The 13224-nt window shown below is 35.5% G+C and overlaps 1 protein-coding gene across 3 annotated transcripts in view; it reads right to left on the reverse strand.

Moving 5' to 3' along the window:
* LOC126865455 (MICAL-like protein 1) overlaps positions 1-13224 on the reverse strand; it is a 51995-nt gene that overhangs the window by 18038 nt on the left and 20733 nt on the right. Inside the window, exon 3 of one of the 3 annotated variants that reach the window (XM_050617952.1) lies at positions 4426-4479. The exons of the other annotated variants lie outside the window; for them this stretch is intronic. The gene's annotated coding sequence lies outside the window, so the exon portion shown is untranslated. The remainder of the gene's footprint in view (positions 1-4425; positions 4480-13224) is intronic. 3 annotated transcript variants of the gene reach the window in all.

Consider the following 13224-nt stretch of genomic DNA (forward strand, 5'->3'; position numbering starts at 1 on the left):
TGTACTGTAATGGTTGTTACTTGGGTATATTTCTTTCTTACTTGGCTGTGTAAGTGATGTTTGATATCGTTTCTTATTATCATTTTCATGTAGCTTGTTGGAGTGAAGTGTGTTTCTGAAACAAGTAATATGTCGATATTGTTGTTATACAGGAATGTTTTAGTTTCTAGGACCCGTTGTTGTAGGCCGTTTGAGTTCCAGGCTGCTATTTTCAGCGTGTCCGTTTTTATTTTTTGCTTAGCATGTTTGTAAGAAGTTGTAACATGACTGTGATTTGTTGCGTTTGCTGTCTAAGAACTGCGTTTTGTTCACTTATCATTTTTGTTAGCATTTCGGTGTTTTTTATGGATTGTTTAAGCAGTTCCTTCCTTTCTGTAGTGTCGTAGTTGTTATTGTTCTGATTTTGGTTGTCTAAGGGCGGCGATTGGTTAACTACTTGCGCGTAGCTTCGACTACCAACGGTGTTGGTGTTACTGTGGTTATTGTTCATTACGTGCTGTAGATTTGGTGTTGTCTCAGTTTCTGTGCTATTCTGTTGCGCGTGAAAGTTATTGTGTGCCCCGTTTCGAAGCGGCGGAAACAGTTTACGTTGCAGTTGTTTTCTGACTACACAGCCTTTCTAGCTAGCTGGGTGGTTTCCATTGCAGTTGTAGCATTTTACTTCATTTATTTTTCCTATGTATGGACAGTTTATTGTTAGGTGCTTTTCTGCGCATTTGACACACGCCGGGTTTCTGTTGCAGTAATTTTTTGTGTGTCCATATTGCTGACACCGTATGCATTGCGGTATATCTTTTTTATATCTACGTGGCTCCACTGTTACTCTTTTGTTTAGAACCTTTTTAATTTCAAAAATTTCTTTGTTATTATTTTTAGGTTCGAGTTCTATTAGGAATAGCGGTAATGGTTGTTTAGTATCGTGCCTGGTTATGTTGTTTATTGCTCTTACCTGATGCCCAATTTTAGCTAGTTTCTCGCATATGTTATTTGTATTTGTTTTTGGGGTTTTATCTGCTTTGTAACTTTTATCAGTTTTGAGCTGCGTGATATCCTGTGTTTTTTTTTTTTTTTTAGTGCTTTTGTCACTTTTGTGAAAGTTTCTGGGGTGTTCGTTTGTACTTTTACCTGGTTTTGTTTTAATTGTTTTATACTGTAATTTTCTTTTCCTGCCGTGTTATTCAGTAGTTTAATGAGGGGGTCTATTATTTGGGCTTCAATGTAAATTGGTAGTGGTTTGGCGATGTGGGTGATTGGTTTTCCTACTGGGTCTGTTTCTTTCTCTTCTGAGTTGTGCTGAAGGAGTTTTGGAGTGTAATTTCTTGTAGCCATTGTTGCTTTTCTGCTTCTATAGCTTTCCTAACGTTTATGTTTGGTGTTATTTTGCGTTTTTTATTGTAACTTGCCACCTTCCAGCTTTCATCCTGGTGGGTTAGTTCGTTATTGGTTTTATTCTCGTCATTGTTTTGTACTGGTTCTATTTCAATTTCGTTTGTAGCTGAGCACTCCTGTTCTTCGTTTAGTGATTGGCTTGGTTTTGATATGTTTGTAACTTTGTTTATGTAGTATGTTTCATCTTTACTTATTATTTTTATCGGTGGGATGTGTTGTTGCATTTTACATTTAATAATAATCTTCTTAGTAGAGGACACGGATTTCCACCATTTGACTATGGGCGTTGTCGTTCGTAACTTTCTTTTCCCCACTTGCCGCACTTTCTTCGAGGCACTGTTTTACACGTCCGTTTAGCTCGGCTGCTCGGGCAGAACTGACGTTTCCAATGTGGCCGGAGTATTCTCACTTATACTTTCTTCATCGCTATACTGGCTGCAGAGGGATACCAACGTAAAACAATCAATCATATCGTGTAATTTGTAGGTTAACGAAATTGGTTTTAATTTAGGCTAGTAGGCTGTAATATTACTACAAATTGTTACGTTAGTACAAACTAGTTTTTGGCGAGTTTAATCGCAACTCCTGATGATACGCATACACAGAAAATAGAATCCAATTGACGGCCAGCTAAAGATTGGATGAGGGCGATAGAATTCTTCCAAGACGATGAATTTACTGATCCCCTGTGGATTCTCACAGCGATTCCCACACTATGGTGGCGTTTTTTCCGTTATAACGATATCGATTTAATGGCATCGTTAATGAAAAAATCCGAAGACAGTACATTTTTGAATAAAGTAAGCGGAAGTTATGTGATTGCCCATCTATGCAGACTAATCAGATGTTATCTGTGCGGTGTCATTGGACGAAGCATGGGATTCTTCAACTCAGAATTAGACTTTCAGATTTTACGCATAAAAAACTACAAAATTGAACATAGAAAAGTCAATAAGTTTTGCTTCCCTAAAATGAGATCCAACCCTTTTTTCATTTATTATCTTTAATAATCACATTGACAGTCCTTTGTTAGTTCAACTTATTAATTTCAATACTTGCCCAATTTCTTTACTCTTAACAATTGCTCTTGTAATATTCTAGCTTTGCGAGTTGACTTTTTCTCGCGTGATCTCAGATTTTGTGACCTCGTCACCACAATATGCAACTATGCAAATAGTATCTCCGAACGAGTTGATCTCTTCTCTGGCTCTTGCTATAAGTTAAGGCGATCAGTTACAATTATTTAATTCTTAACGTGTTATTATAGTTTGATTCTCTTCATCTGTCTTTTTTCTTATTTATATTTTTTATTTTCGTTTTTTTTCTTTGTTGTACATCCGTTATTCATTATCGTAACTTCCTTTCTTCTTTGTACCATAGAAGTTGTACCCATAAATATACAATAAGTATATAATAATAATTAAATAAATAAATAAGTACTTATATGTATATATTTAGCTTTACGTTTTATATTTTCTTTATAGGTTTTTAAGGAAGCATTTTTGGACTTTTTACTGCGTAATGTTTTATTCTTACTTTCACCTATAGAACACACTGGTAAAATTTGTACGCTAAATTCCAGGATGCCCTGTATAGTTCTATTTTACTGTCTTATCGAGTTTTTCGAACCTCTTATAATTGGCTTTTGTTGTATAGATTTTGTAGAAAACTCCATCGTTAGACCATTGTCGGACATTGAATTGCGTTTCACGTGGGGAAACGACTATCGATCAATTTTCCAAAATCCAATATTCCAGTAAATTTCAGATATGGTTTCTTTTCTTGTGGTTTGAAAAATGTAGTTAAATTAAATTTATAATGTAGTAAGTCGAATAAATTTAATATAGTCCGTAATGTTTATACAGCTCAACTTCAATACTACGAATTTGTTCAAGAATTTCGTGACGATCAGCTTTCAAAATATGGTACAGAATTCGATCTTCGCGAGTTATTGCTTTGCGTGACCTCTTACTTCCTTTGTACATTATTAGTCGTGCCAATATTACTATATATTTGGAATAAATTAGATAGTGAATATCCCTCAATTGTCAATATTTTTATTTGTATCTTTTGCTTATAAATGATATCTCATCCGTCACACATCGTTTCTGAAGTGACATGCATTTAATACGACACATTGTTATTAAGTGAAAGACACTCGTTGTATTTCGTAGAGCAATTTTATTTAGCAAATTTGGAATAGAGTAATTAGAATAGTAAGGCTACATATATACATTGACTCGATTGTCACAAATTGAGTTTCATTTTGAAGTTCCTTGGAAGTATATATACTGCTATTGTTTGCCAAAATTGATGGGAACCAACCGTTGGGAAACAATAAGCCGACGCAAAGTCGGCGTAGAAAGTCTAATGCCGAATGCCGAATGCCGAATGCCGAATGCCGAATGCTTTAGGTCGGTTATCATAGCTGCATTCCTAGGTGGGACGACGCCAATCATCTCTTATTTGAAGTGGCGTCATCTACGCAGGAAGAAAGTTTGGGGTTCGTAGGCAGCTGCTTAAATGTCATGCGTAAATAAGAATACAAAGCGTATGAGACGACGATCGACGTAACCTCGATAAAAAGGATGGCTTCTAGTCTCTAACAGTGAAGAGAGGACCGAGACTGTTCCAATGTCAGCGCAAATCTCAAAATTTAAACAAAATGAAGTGGTAGCGGACATCCGTTATAAGATGCAATTATTTATATTCCGTCAGCCGCTCGAATGAGAAATAAATGGATATTTAGTTACAATAAAAAGAGCCTATCTTTGCAAGACAGAAAATGAAGGACGTTGAGGTGATATTATTTTCTAGAATCGAAATATCTATTATCGTTTTATAAATCTTAATTAAAAAGATAGCAGGTGAGTAAGAATGTCATTACAATTACAAATCCTCCAAGAACTTTAGTCTCAAATATAGAAATTGTATGATATAAATCGTTTTCATGCAAAGAAATGTAAGGATTTGAAAATATCTATCTAGAGAAGAAAATAAACACATGCATAACGATAAACGACGAAACAAAATTACCTTCTAGCAGAATATTTCAGGTTTATATTGTCCCATTAAGTCCAAGCTTTCCTCCTGGAGAATAAAAATATATAGTAAGGCAAGTAAAAACGTATTCATGGTATAATAAAAAATTTCATCTGTAAACTCAAACTTGATGAATGTATTCACGTTACTAATCTTTACTTTTGACTTTTCGACCCATATTTATTCGAACTTTTTTACATCATTTGGCAAGTACTATCTACCCTGGAAGTTGTGAATCCTCTTTTAGTCCTATTCTGTATGTATAGTTGGGTTATATAGGGTTACCTCTAAATCATCGGCAATAATTTCATCGATACCATTTCACCTACATCAAGTTCACCGATACTCCGACGACTCAAAGTCACCGACGATCGTTCCATCGACTATCATTTCGCCGACATGGTCTTTTGTCGAAAATTATTACCTTTGCCTTTTAAGCACGAAAATGAATACGTAGATAAAGATGTAGTATATGATCATCTTGAAATGTCGAACGTTGTTTCTCGAAATAATTGTCATTAAAATGTCATCTTTATTTTATATTATTTATTTAGTTACGGGAACCTAGAGTTCCAGAGCCCTGTGTTACAAAGCATATAAAGAAGGGCAGAAAACTAATGTAAGAATATATAGATATGTCGGGTTTACATTAGAATTAGGGTTAGGGACGTGAAACGAATCTTCGTTTGGATTACACGTTGTCGTTATGCAATAGAGAAGACATTGACTAGTGCAAATACGATTATCATAGAACCGGACAAGTAACCGTGGTAGTTAGATACTCGAGAAACTAGTGGCAATGATCCTAGGTTCAATAACGAATCCGCGGTCGACGGGATGCCACAGAGGAAAACTATATGGGGTGTGTCTAAGGACACGAGATCATCGGATTCGTCGAGGATAGCCTTCGTTCAGAAAGTAAGGGAAATTGGTGTTGCTGCTAATCGGTCAATCTCCACATCGGTGGTTAGAAAAAGATGCTAGCCGCCCTCGAGGGAAAGTTGCTAGTGGGAGAACGTCGTTCGTTGAAAAATAGGTCTCCTCTATCTTCTCGTAGTTGGGACAAAGACTGTTTGTCTGTTTGAAGGACTTTAGTTGACTAAATCTTAAGATTTATAACGGGCCCTCGAGCTAGCTGAACATGTACTGCGGAGACGCATCGACATCTGGCAATCATTTTACTCGAAGAATAGGGTCTGCGTGTGGCGAGCTACGGGACAGAGACCGTTGGAATGTTTACTGTCGAGTGTTACAACTATTTCCTTTTTAAGGAGAGCCATACAATTACTCCATGCCTTTGTAAGACAAAGCGTTCATCCCGTGACAGCGGCTACGTTCGGCGACTGGCTGTCGCTTCGAGCCCAAACTCATTATCACAAATCTCGAACAATTACAATCGGATTGAATAACTACAATTGTTTAATTACAGCTATAGTAGACTCTAGATTACAATGTTTCGGGATTATCCAAAATTCCAAAGGCTCCGGTGTTCTCTCATCTCCGACAGATATAAAAGTACAGGCTGAAGAGTGTGCACAGTAATGTTTAACCCTTTGCCTTACGATTTAAGTTCCAATAACACGTGCCATAAACAGCAACGAGGTCAGTCATACGTCGAGCCATTTCACTGTTTGGCTGAGCCTTTGAAGTTGTGCAAATTGCACATGTCTTTTGATATGTAAATGTATGTAAGGTACAACTAATTTTATTTTTCAAGATGGTTAATAAATATTTAGTACCAATTAATCATTGAACAAGAAAGATTTATTATCTTGAAGTAAATAATGAATCAATAATATTGACGTACCACGTCCCTCACACGTGTTGTTTATGTTTGGCCCGATCGACGTACCACGTCTCTCACACGATATAGTAGGGTAAGGAATTAAGGGTAGATCAATTTCATAATCGCTCATTTACGTTTATTGATTGATCCAGAAATGAGATCAACTCTGTCAGCGATATCATTCGCATAACTGCATATTTTGGTGATCGGATCGATAAATCTATGGCGGCACTCGACACCAACTAGTGTCGCACGACGGCAGCGTAGTGGTTAGCGTCTTAGGTTACGAACGCTCGGGACCCCGGGTTCAAATCCCGGCGATCGTAGTCCGATTTTCCTTTCCATGGCATCTAATTAAGAAGAAAAGCGGCAGTACCTCCCCTTCCCCTCCCCCAGCAGCGACATCTACACCAGCAGCAGTACACTTATCTCGGCCTCTACACCAGCAGTAGCACTATCACCCACAACTATATTTCCACCTCAAACCTAATATCATTATTAAAAATTTCAATGTGGAAAACAGGTGTATTGCGTAAAGCAGATTGTTTGTGCATTGAGATTGACCAGTTGGTGTAGCGAGGAACAGACTACTAAGTCATCCATAATTTGAAAAGAATTAAGATGTCAGCCAACTTTCTGCGGTCCTCGAGTGTCAATTGTAGTGTCTATGGAATACAGACAGTGTGGTAGTTGTAATCACAGCTGTGAATAAGGTAACCTAGGAAACGTAACACAGAATGTAGAAATCTAAGTCGTGATCTTTTAATAGGCTGAACATAATATTTAATTTAATTTAACGTTTAGGATGCAGGAGCCATAAAACACTAGCGTGTACTCTACGTGGGGTCTAACCTAACAATTGTACAGAGTTTTCAGCGTTAGAGGGTTTCTCAAGTCCTTACAAAATCTGATGAAGATAAAACCAAGTAATTAGTTTGCCTCAACAGTGATATTTGTAATATGTTTAGTGTATGATAACTAACCATTATAATAAACGCAAATCGGTCACTGTTGACCGATGACAGGATAGCGTCCCTTAGGACGGAGAATTATATTGCTTATCATATCGCTTGTATTTTCGACCAATCGCAGGGAGACGCAATTGTGAGGAAACACGTCAACGGGAGTTGTAAATTCCCGTTACGATTATGATAATCGACGGTGCGAATAAATCGATCCCCTGATTTCCGTTGAGATAATAGGGGTGGTTGAGGTGGTATAACGCTGTGATTAACAGGGTTATAAAATTTATATTTCCAATACTTAAGAGGTACACTGATGAGTATGTATAAGTTAAGTAAGTGGTTGATTTAAGGATAGAAACTCGGTAATCACATATTGACTATTCTAACGATGAAGAATAAGTGAAGTTCGTTCGTATGTGATTACGGAGGAAAGCTCGGAGTGGGTGTCTTTTGAACTAAGGGCGTGGATTCATTGTTCACACTTTTCGTTAGGAAAAGTGAGGGTAACGATCCGCGATGCCCATTGGTTATAGCCAATATTAATAAGTGAAGATTGGAGGAGGAAGCCTCCTACCGACGTGGCTCGGGGGTGACCTTGTGGTAATAAACCTAATAAACCAATAAACCAATAAACCTAAGGACTGTTTTAAATACCAGTTATAAACCGAAAATACTTGCAGGATTAAGGGTTCCTGCAAGCTAATAAGACTCGGTAACATCGCTGGTATGACACAATGCGCCAGCATATGGTAATTTTTCAATATTTGAGTCTATTAAGGTACACAAGGTTTGTTATAAATATTAAGATTCGGTTGCAGTACTGCCGTGTCTGAGAAGCCTCTTATCCTTATAAACAATTTAAGATAATCGATAATGAAGATTATGAATAATAATGGGGTTAAATGAGGGCCTAAAAGAGCCCTGAGGAATGCCTCCCTGAAGTTAGCGTACACCACATTTACACGTTGTTTACTGTTCGATATGTATGCATTGTATAACTACTGGAAATGTTGAGGTTGGTAAACGTGGACTTGTCCGGAATAAACATAAGCTGTTGAATAGGTACGTGATTTTTGATGATCGATGTTAATTTAATGGAGATAATTTTCTCAAAAACCTTAGCGAATATATAAAATTTATTAATTATGGGTATTGGTCTGAAGTTGATACCCCTAGTTTTCTCACGTGATTCAAGTATAGAAGTAATTAGGCTGAACCTTCATTTTGACAGAAAGATTTTAGCACTAACAGATTTCTGACTAAAGCAGGAGGAGGAAAAACATTGCCTATACTGATCATCGAGTCAGTTAAATGGAGCTCGATGGAGCTCATTGAAATATCATGATATTGTGAAAATCAACAGGGAATAGAATACACTGATTCAAAAAGTTGGACAAAAGAATCTACGATAGCCTAGTCAAAGTCGACAGTTGCAATTCATCTTGCCAATTCATACATGCAAAGATAGGTTAGTTAAATCAGTACGAATTGACAAATTTGCAGAATGACTTCGGGTTTGCCGGCAAGGTATTTTCAATAACACGGAGGTAAGCGGGCTAATCATTCATACCGCAGCGTTTACATTCAGATCTAAGGTTAACAAAATTAAAATCACTCGTATTCAAATCATACCAAATTAAATATTCAATCAAATTAAGATCGTTCATATTAACTCATATCGTTAGTCTGCATGCAGGCTTGATGTGAACATTTTTTCTGTACAAACAATACTTCAAGCTCTGTAAAGAACCATCTCGGAAACAAGAACTTGTAGACTCGTGAAATGATCGTCGGTGATTTCAACATGCCGGTAAATAAACGTTATCGGCGAACACGGCGTCAGTGAAATTCTGTCTATGAAAACGATTTAAAGCGAGGATTTAAAGGTAACCTGCTATAGTCTTGATAAGTTTGACAAAAATTTACTTGAAATTATTTCTGGATTCGTTCAAATTTATAATAAACCGCTATTAATTATATATTGTATGAACAATGTTCAGTTCTTGATGATCTCTTAAAATTAATTATCGCTCGTAAAATGTGAATGCAGTCGAAATGGATATTATTCAATCTGCATGTTCGATCGTTTAGCTATTTCCTAGCTCAGAATATATTAATAACGTATTGTACTACGGATTGCGTTAATGAGACGGTAAAGTTACCGTGCTCACACCAGCGACGATTATTTAGTCGTTGACGTCAACTTACTCTTCCACAAACAACACTGAATAAGAATAAGACTAAAGCTGCATATACATGTAACATGTGTAAAAATATGAAGGACTTTTTGCATTTAAATGATTTACATTCGCACGCAACAATGAACCGAATGGTAACAAACAGTGGCAACACCACATTTGCAAGCATCAAAATTCCTATTTTAATATTCCAGTGCAATGTATAAGTAAATTGCAATTAACGACTTTCTAGAGAAACACTTTACCTAAATATGCATAATCTTTTTAATAATGATGTATAAACTACGTATGTAAAAAATGAATTATTATTATTGTAATAAGTAAAAGTATAAATAGAAATTCAAGATAATAAAGTAATATACAGCTGAAAGACGTCGCCACCTAAATATCTTCTTTGTTCCTCAGGACTTGAAAAATATTTACGGCACAATTTAAATGATTCCAATGGGAATACCCTAGGGAATACCCTATTCTAGGGAATACCCTAGAAGACAAATTTCTTTATCGGGTCATTAACATTTTTTCAAAACCATTGATACTTTTTATCTGGAAGCGTAGATTTTGTTCTATTGCATCTTATAGTGGATGGAAAAATACCGAAAGTCAAGTTGCCGAATAGTTACCACCTCACCAAATTCGATGCCCTTTAAATATGTTATCAAGGACATCATTCTGAACTTCTTCCTAAGTATATATGGGGTGGTCGGTTTTAGCTTTCGAGTTATATACAAAAGTATGCCATGATGATACATAAGGATGGAAAAAATAACAAATATTCCAGTCCTTGAATTTCAAATGAAAAGCACAATATAGGGTTAAGAGGCTATTGAAGTGGTGGCAGTGTAAATGAATTTGTAAATGAATTGACGTATTTTTTGAAGAAATAGACAAATTTGAAGAAGTGTTACATAAGAATATCGATAATGATGCGATGACATCAACATCAGATATGATTTGGGCAATTTTATAAAATATATTTATTATTTATTTTTTTATAATATTAACTTTATAAAACATAGAAAGAAAATACGCAGACATATGATACCAAACATACTTTTATGGATAACTGGAAAAGTAAAATCGATCACCCTATATACGTATATGAAAAAATTATTCAGGATAATGACCTTGAGAAGATATTTTTAAGGCATAGAAATCAATAAAGCGTTAACTATTCGGCAACTTCACCAAAAATATACTTTAAGTATGTCTGTTATGTCTGCATCATGACCTGGAACTTGTCAGGCTATGCCAGAGTGATATGTAAATTTATTGCTTATGTTATAAATGTCCAAAACTGACGTTCGTCGGCAGTGATACTTTCCAACACGAACAATTACAGATTGTGATGCACTCTATTGTTTCTGGTAGAGTAGCAGCACAAGCATTAATTATGCGATTCGTCATGTTCTCTGGAGTGGTAGGCTGCTGTTGGTAAATTTCTTCCTTTAGTTTTCCCCAAAGAAAAAATCTAATGTATCCAGGTCTGGCGAAGTTATTGACCAGCTGTCCAATGGCAGCAATCCCATTATGTCCAATTCAACGATTTGAGAATTTTTAATGTATAGTCCTCAGGCAAAATAGCTCCAAAAAGGTTAAACAGTAAATAACGATAGTTAAAATTTTATTACGCGAACTTATAGAATTCCTATATAGTACTTAGTAATTAGTACTTGTGTTCATATTCCATCAAAAACAATACTTATTCGTGTGAGAAAATTTGTAGCTGCCGGCGGATATCACTTTAGACAGTTATAACATAAGCAGTAAGTTTACATACTATCTTAGCATTGTCTTGCAAGTTCATCACATTTTTAGTTTTCGAGGTCATGATTTAGTCATACTCGAATGCATTTTTCATCCGCTACAAGATGCAATAGAAAAAAATGCACGTTTCCCGGATAAAAAATACCAATGACCTTTAAAAAAAACTAAATGAAAGGAATCTTACGAAAATATGTCTCCTAGGATATTGCTCTATTGATACCGGAATTTAAAAAATTGTGCCATAAACATTTTTCATGTCGTGAAGAAGAAAGGAGATTTTTAGATAATAATCTCCTCCTTCAGCCGATACATCCTGCATTAACCTCGGAAAGGTTTGATGTCTGTGTTTGGCATTTAAAATTTGTTTGACTTTCGTTTTCATGTGATCAAAGTTACTCTGTATCGTTATTGCATTTTCCACGATCGGCTATTCTATGTAACATAGCAGCAATTTCTGGTATAATAGTATAATAATATAATGGTATTATTGAGTTTCCTGTTTATAAATTTTCTCAACTTCGGTAAATATTTGTTAGCGTTACGTGTTTTATAGAGGTAATGGCAAGCATCAATGTTTCTTAAGAGGCATCGGTCTATATCAAACCGATAGCCACGAGTTTAAACTTGACAACGAATTCTAAGAATCGAGAATGTTATAGTTTCAGCTAACGAATTCGCTAATTCATAGTTTCGGTTGACAATAAGGAGCCCGATATCTTCTTAATTAATACGCAAGAAATTCGCACGTATGATTGATGATACGACGTCATGTCGCATAGACCACGTCGCATGTAGGTAGGGTAATAAGCACCTTTATCTGACTAGCATTCGGCAGGGCTAACACTAACCGTTTTAATACACTGAGTGACATGTTTCTGCACTCTCATATTTTTGACGATGATGTTAGTATTAAACTGATTAAATTAATTCACGAAGACTTGGGTGAAAAAAGACTAAATTATTGCTCTTCAAAATTGTAGCGCTATGAACAACAACTTAATTTACTTAAACCAGGAGAAATTCTATATTCAGATTATTATGTGATATGGACAGCAGATACATTTGGATAACAGAATGTTCGGATAGTAGGTATTCAGATAATGAAAATTCTATTTGTATAATTGCACTCTTTGAGACAACAGTAACATTTAAATGCATAATTTCGCTTAACTCGGTTGAGTGACCGATGATGACAAAATAACAAAAAAATATAATTATTATTGTAGAAAAAAATAATCTTTAGAATAGAACATTCTAAAGACCATCTTTGAGCTTTCTTCGATCTTCTATTTAGTAACAAACTCAAAAAAATAACTTCCAGATAAATGTAGTTATGACCATAGTGTTTGAACAAAAGGATCAGAAGTTGTTTATTCTGTGATTATTCTAGATAATTCAAGAATTTATCAGTTAATTCATCGATTTATCATTTAAATTCAAGAGTTTATTCTCGAATTAATACTTTATACCCGTACTTCGGTTCGTAAGTTGATCTGATCCTATAATCGATTGCTTTGTCTTCTGGGGTTACAGGGATGCGGTACTACAAAATAATATTTTCCTGATTATAATCATCGAACGTTTCATCACTGCGTCACATTCGTTCTTTTGCTTAAATACTTTTAACTACAATCTAATCTTCCTATGAGATTAATCAGTAGTTTCTTTACATGTACAATTGTCGTGATTGATGTTGCTTCTCATTGGATTTGCTCTCTATTAGATTTCTGTATATCGTTTGTATCGAGTCGCATGTCTTTTTCAGTGCAGGTTTGCTTTCCCATTGATAAAACATATTTTTCAATTTCCTTGATAATTCTTCTGTCGTTGTTCTCCCTTTTAGCTTTAAATATTCGATTAATTTTTTATCGAATTTTTATCTTAATTGTACATTCACTGAGGAGGTGAACTTGTTTCTCTAATGCCTTGAATGAATCAGAATTTTCATAAAATCATTTCGATAAATCAGCAATACCGTTGATGCTTATCGTTAAATCCGCATATTCCCAACTGGCGTTTGAAGGGGCGTTTTTCTGTATAAGATATCATTTTCACTGTGAAGCAATTCTAATTTGTG

Source organism: Bombus huntii, chromosome 5 (assembly GCF_024542735.1).
Source record: "Bombus huntii isolate Logan2020A chromosome 5, iyBomHunt1.1, whole genome shotgun sequence".
Lineage (NCBI taxonomy): Eukaryota > Metazoa > Arthropoda > Insecta > Hymenoptera > Apidae > Bombus > Bombus huntii.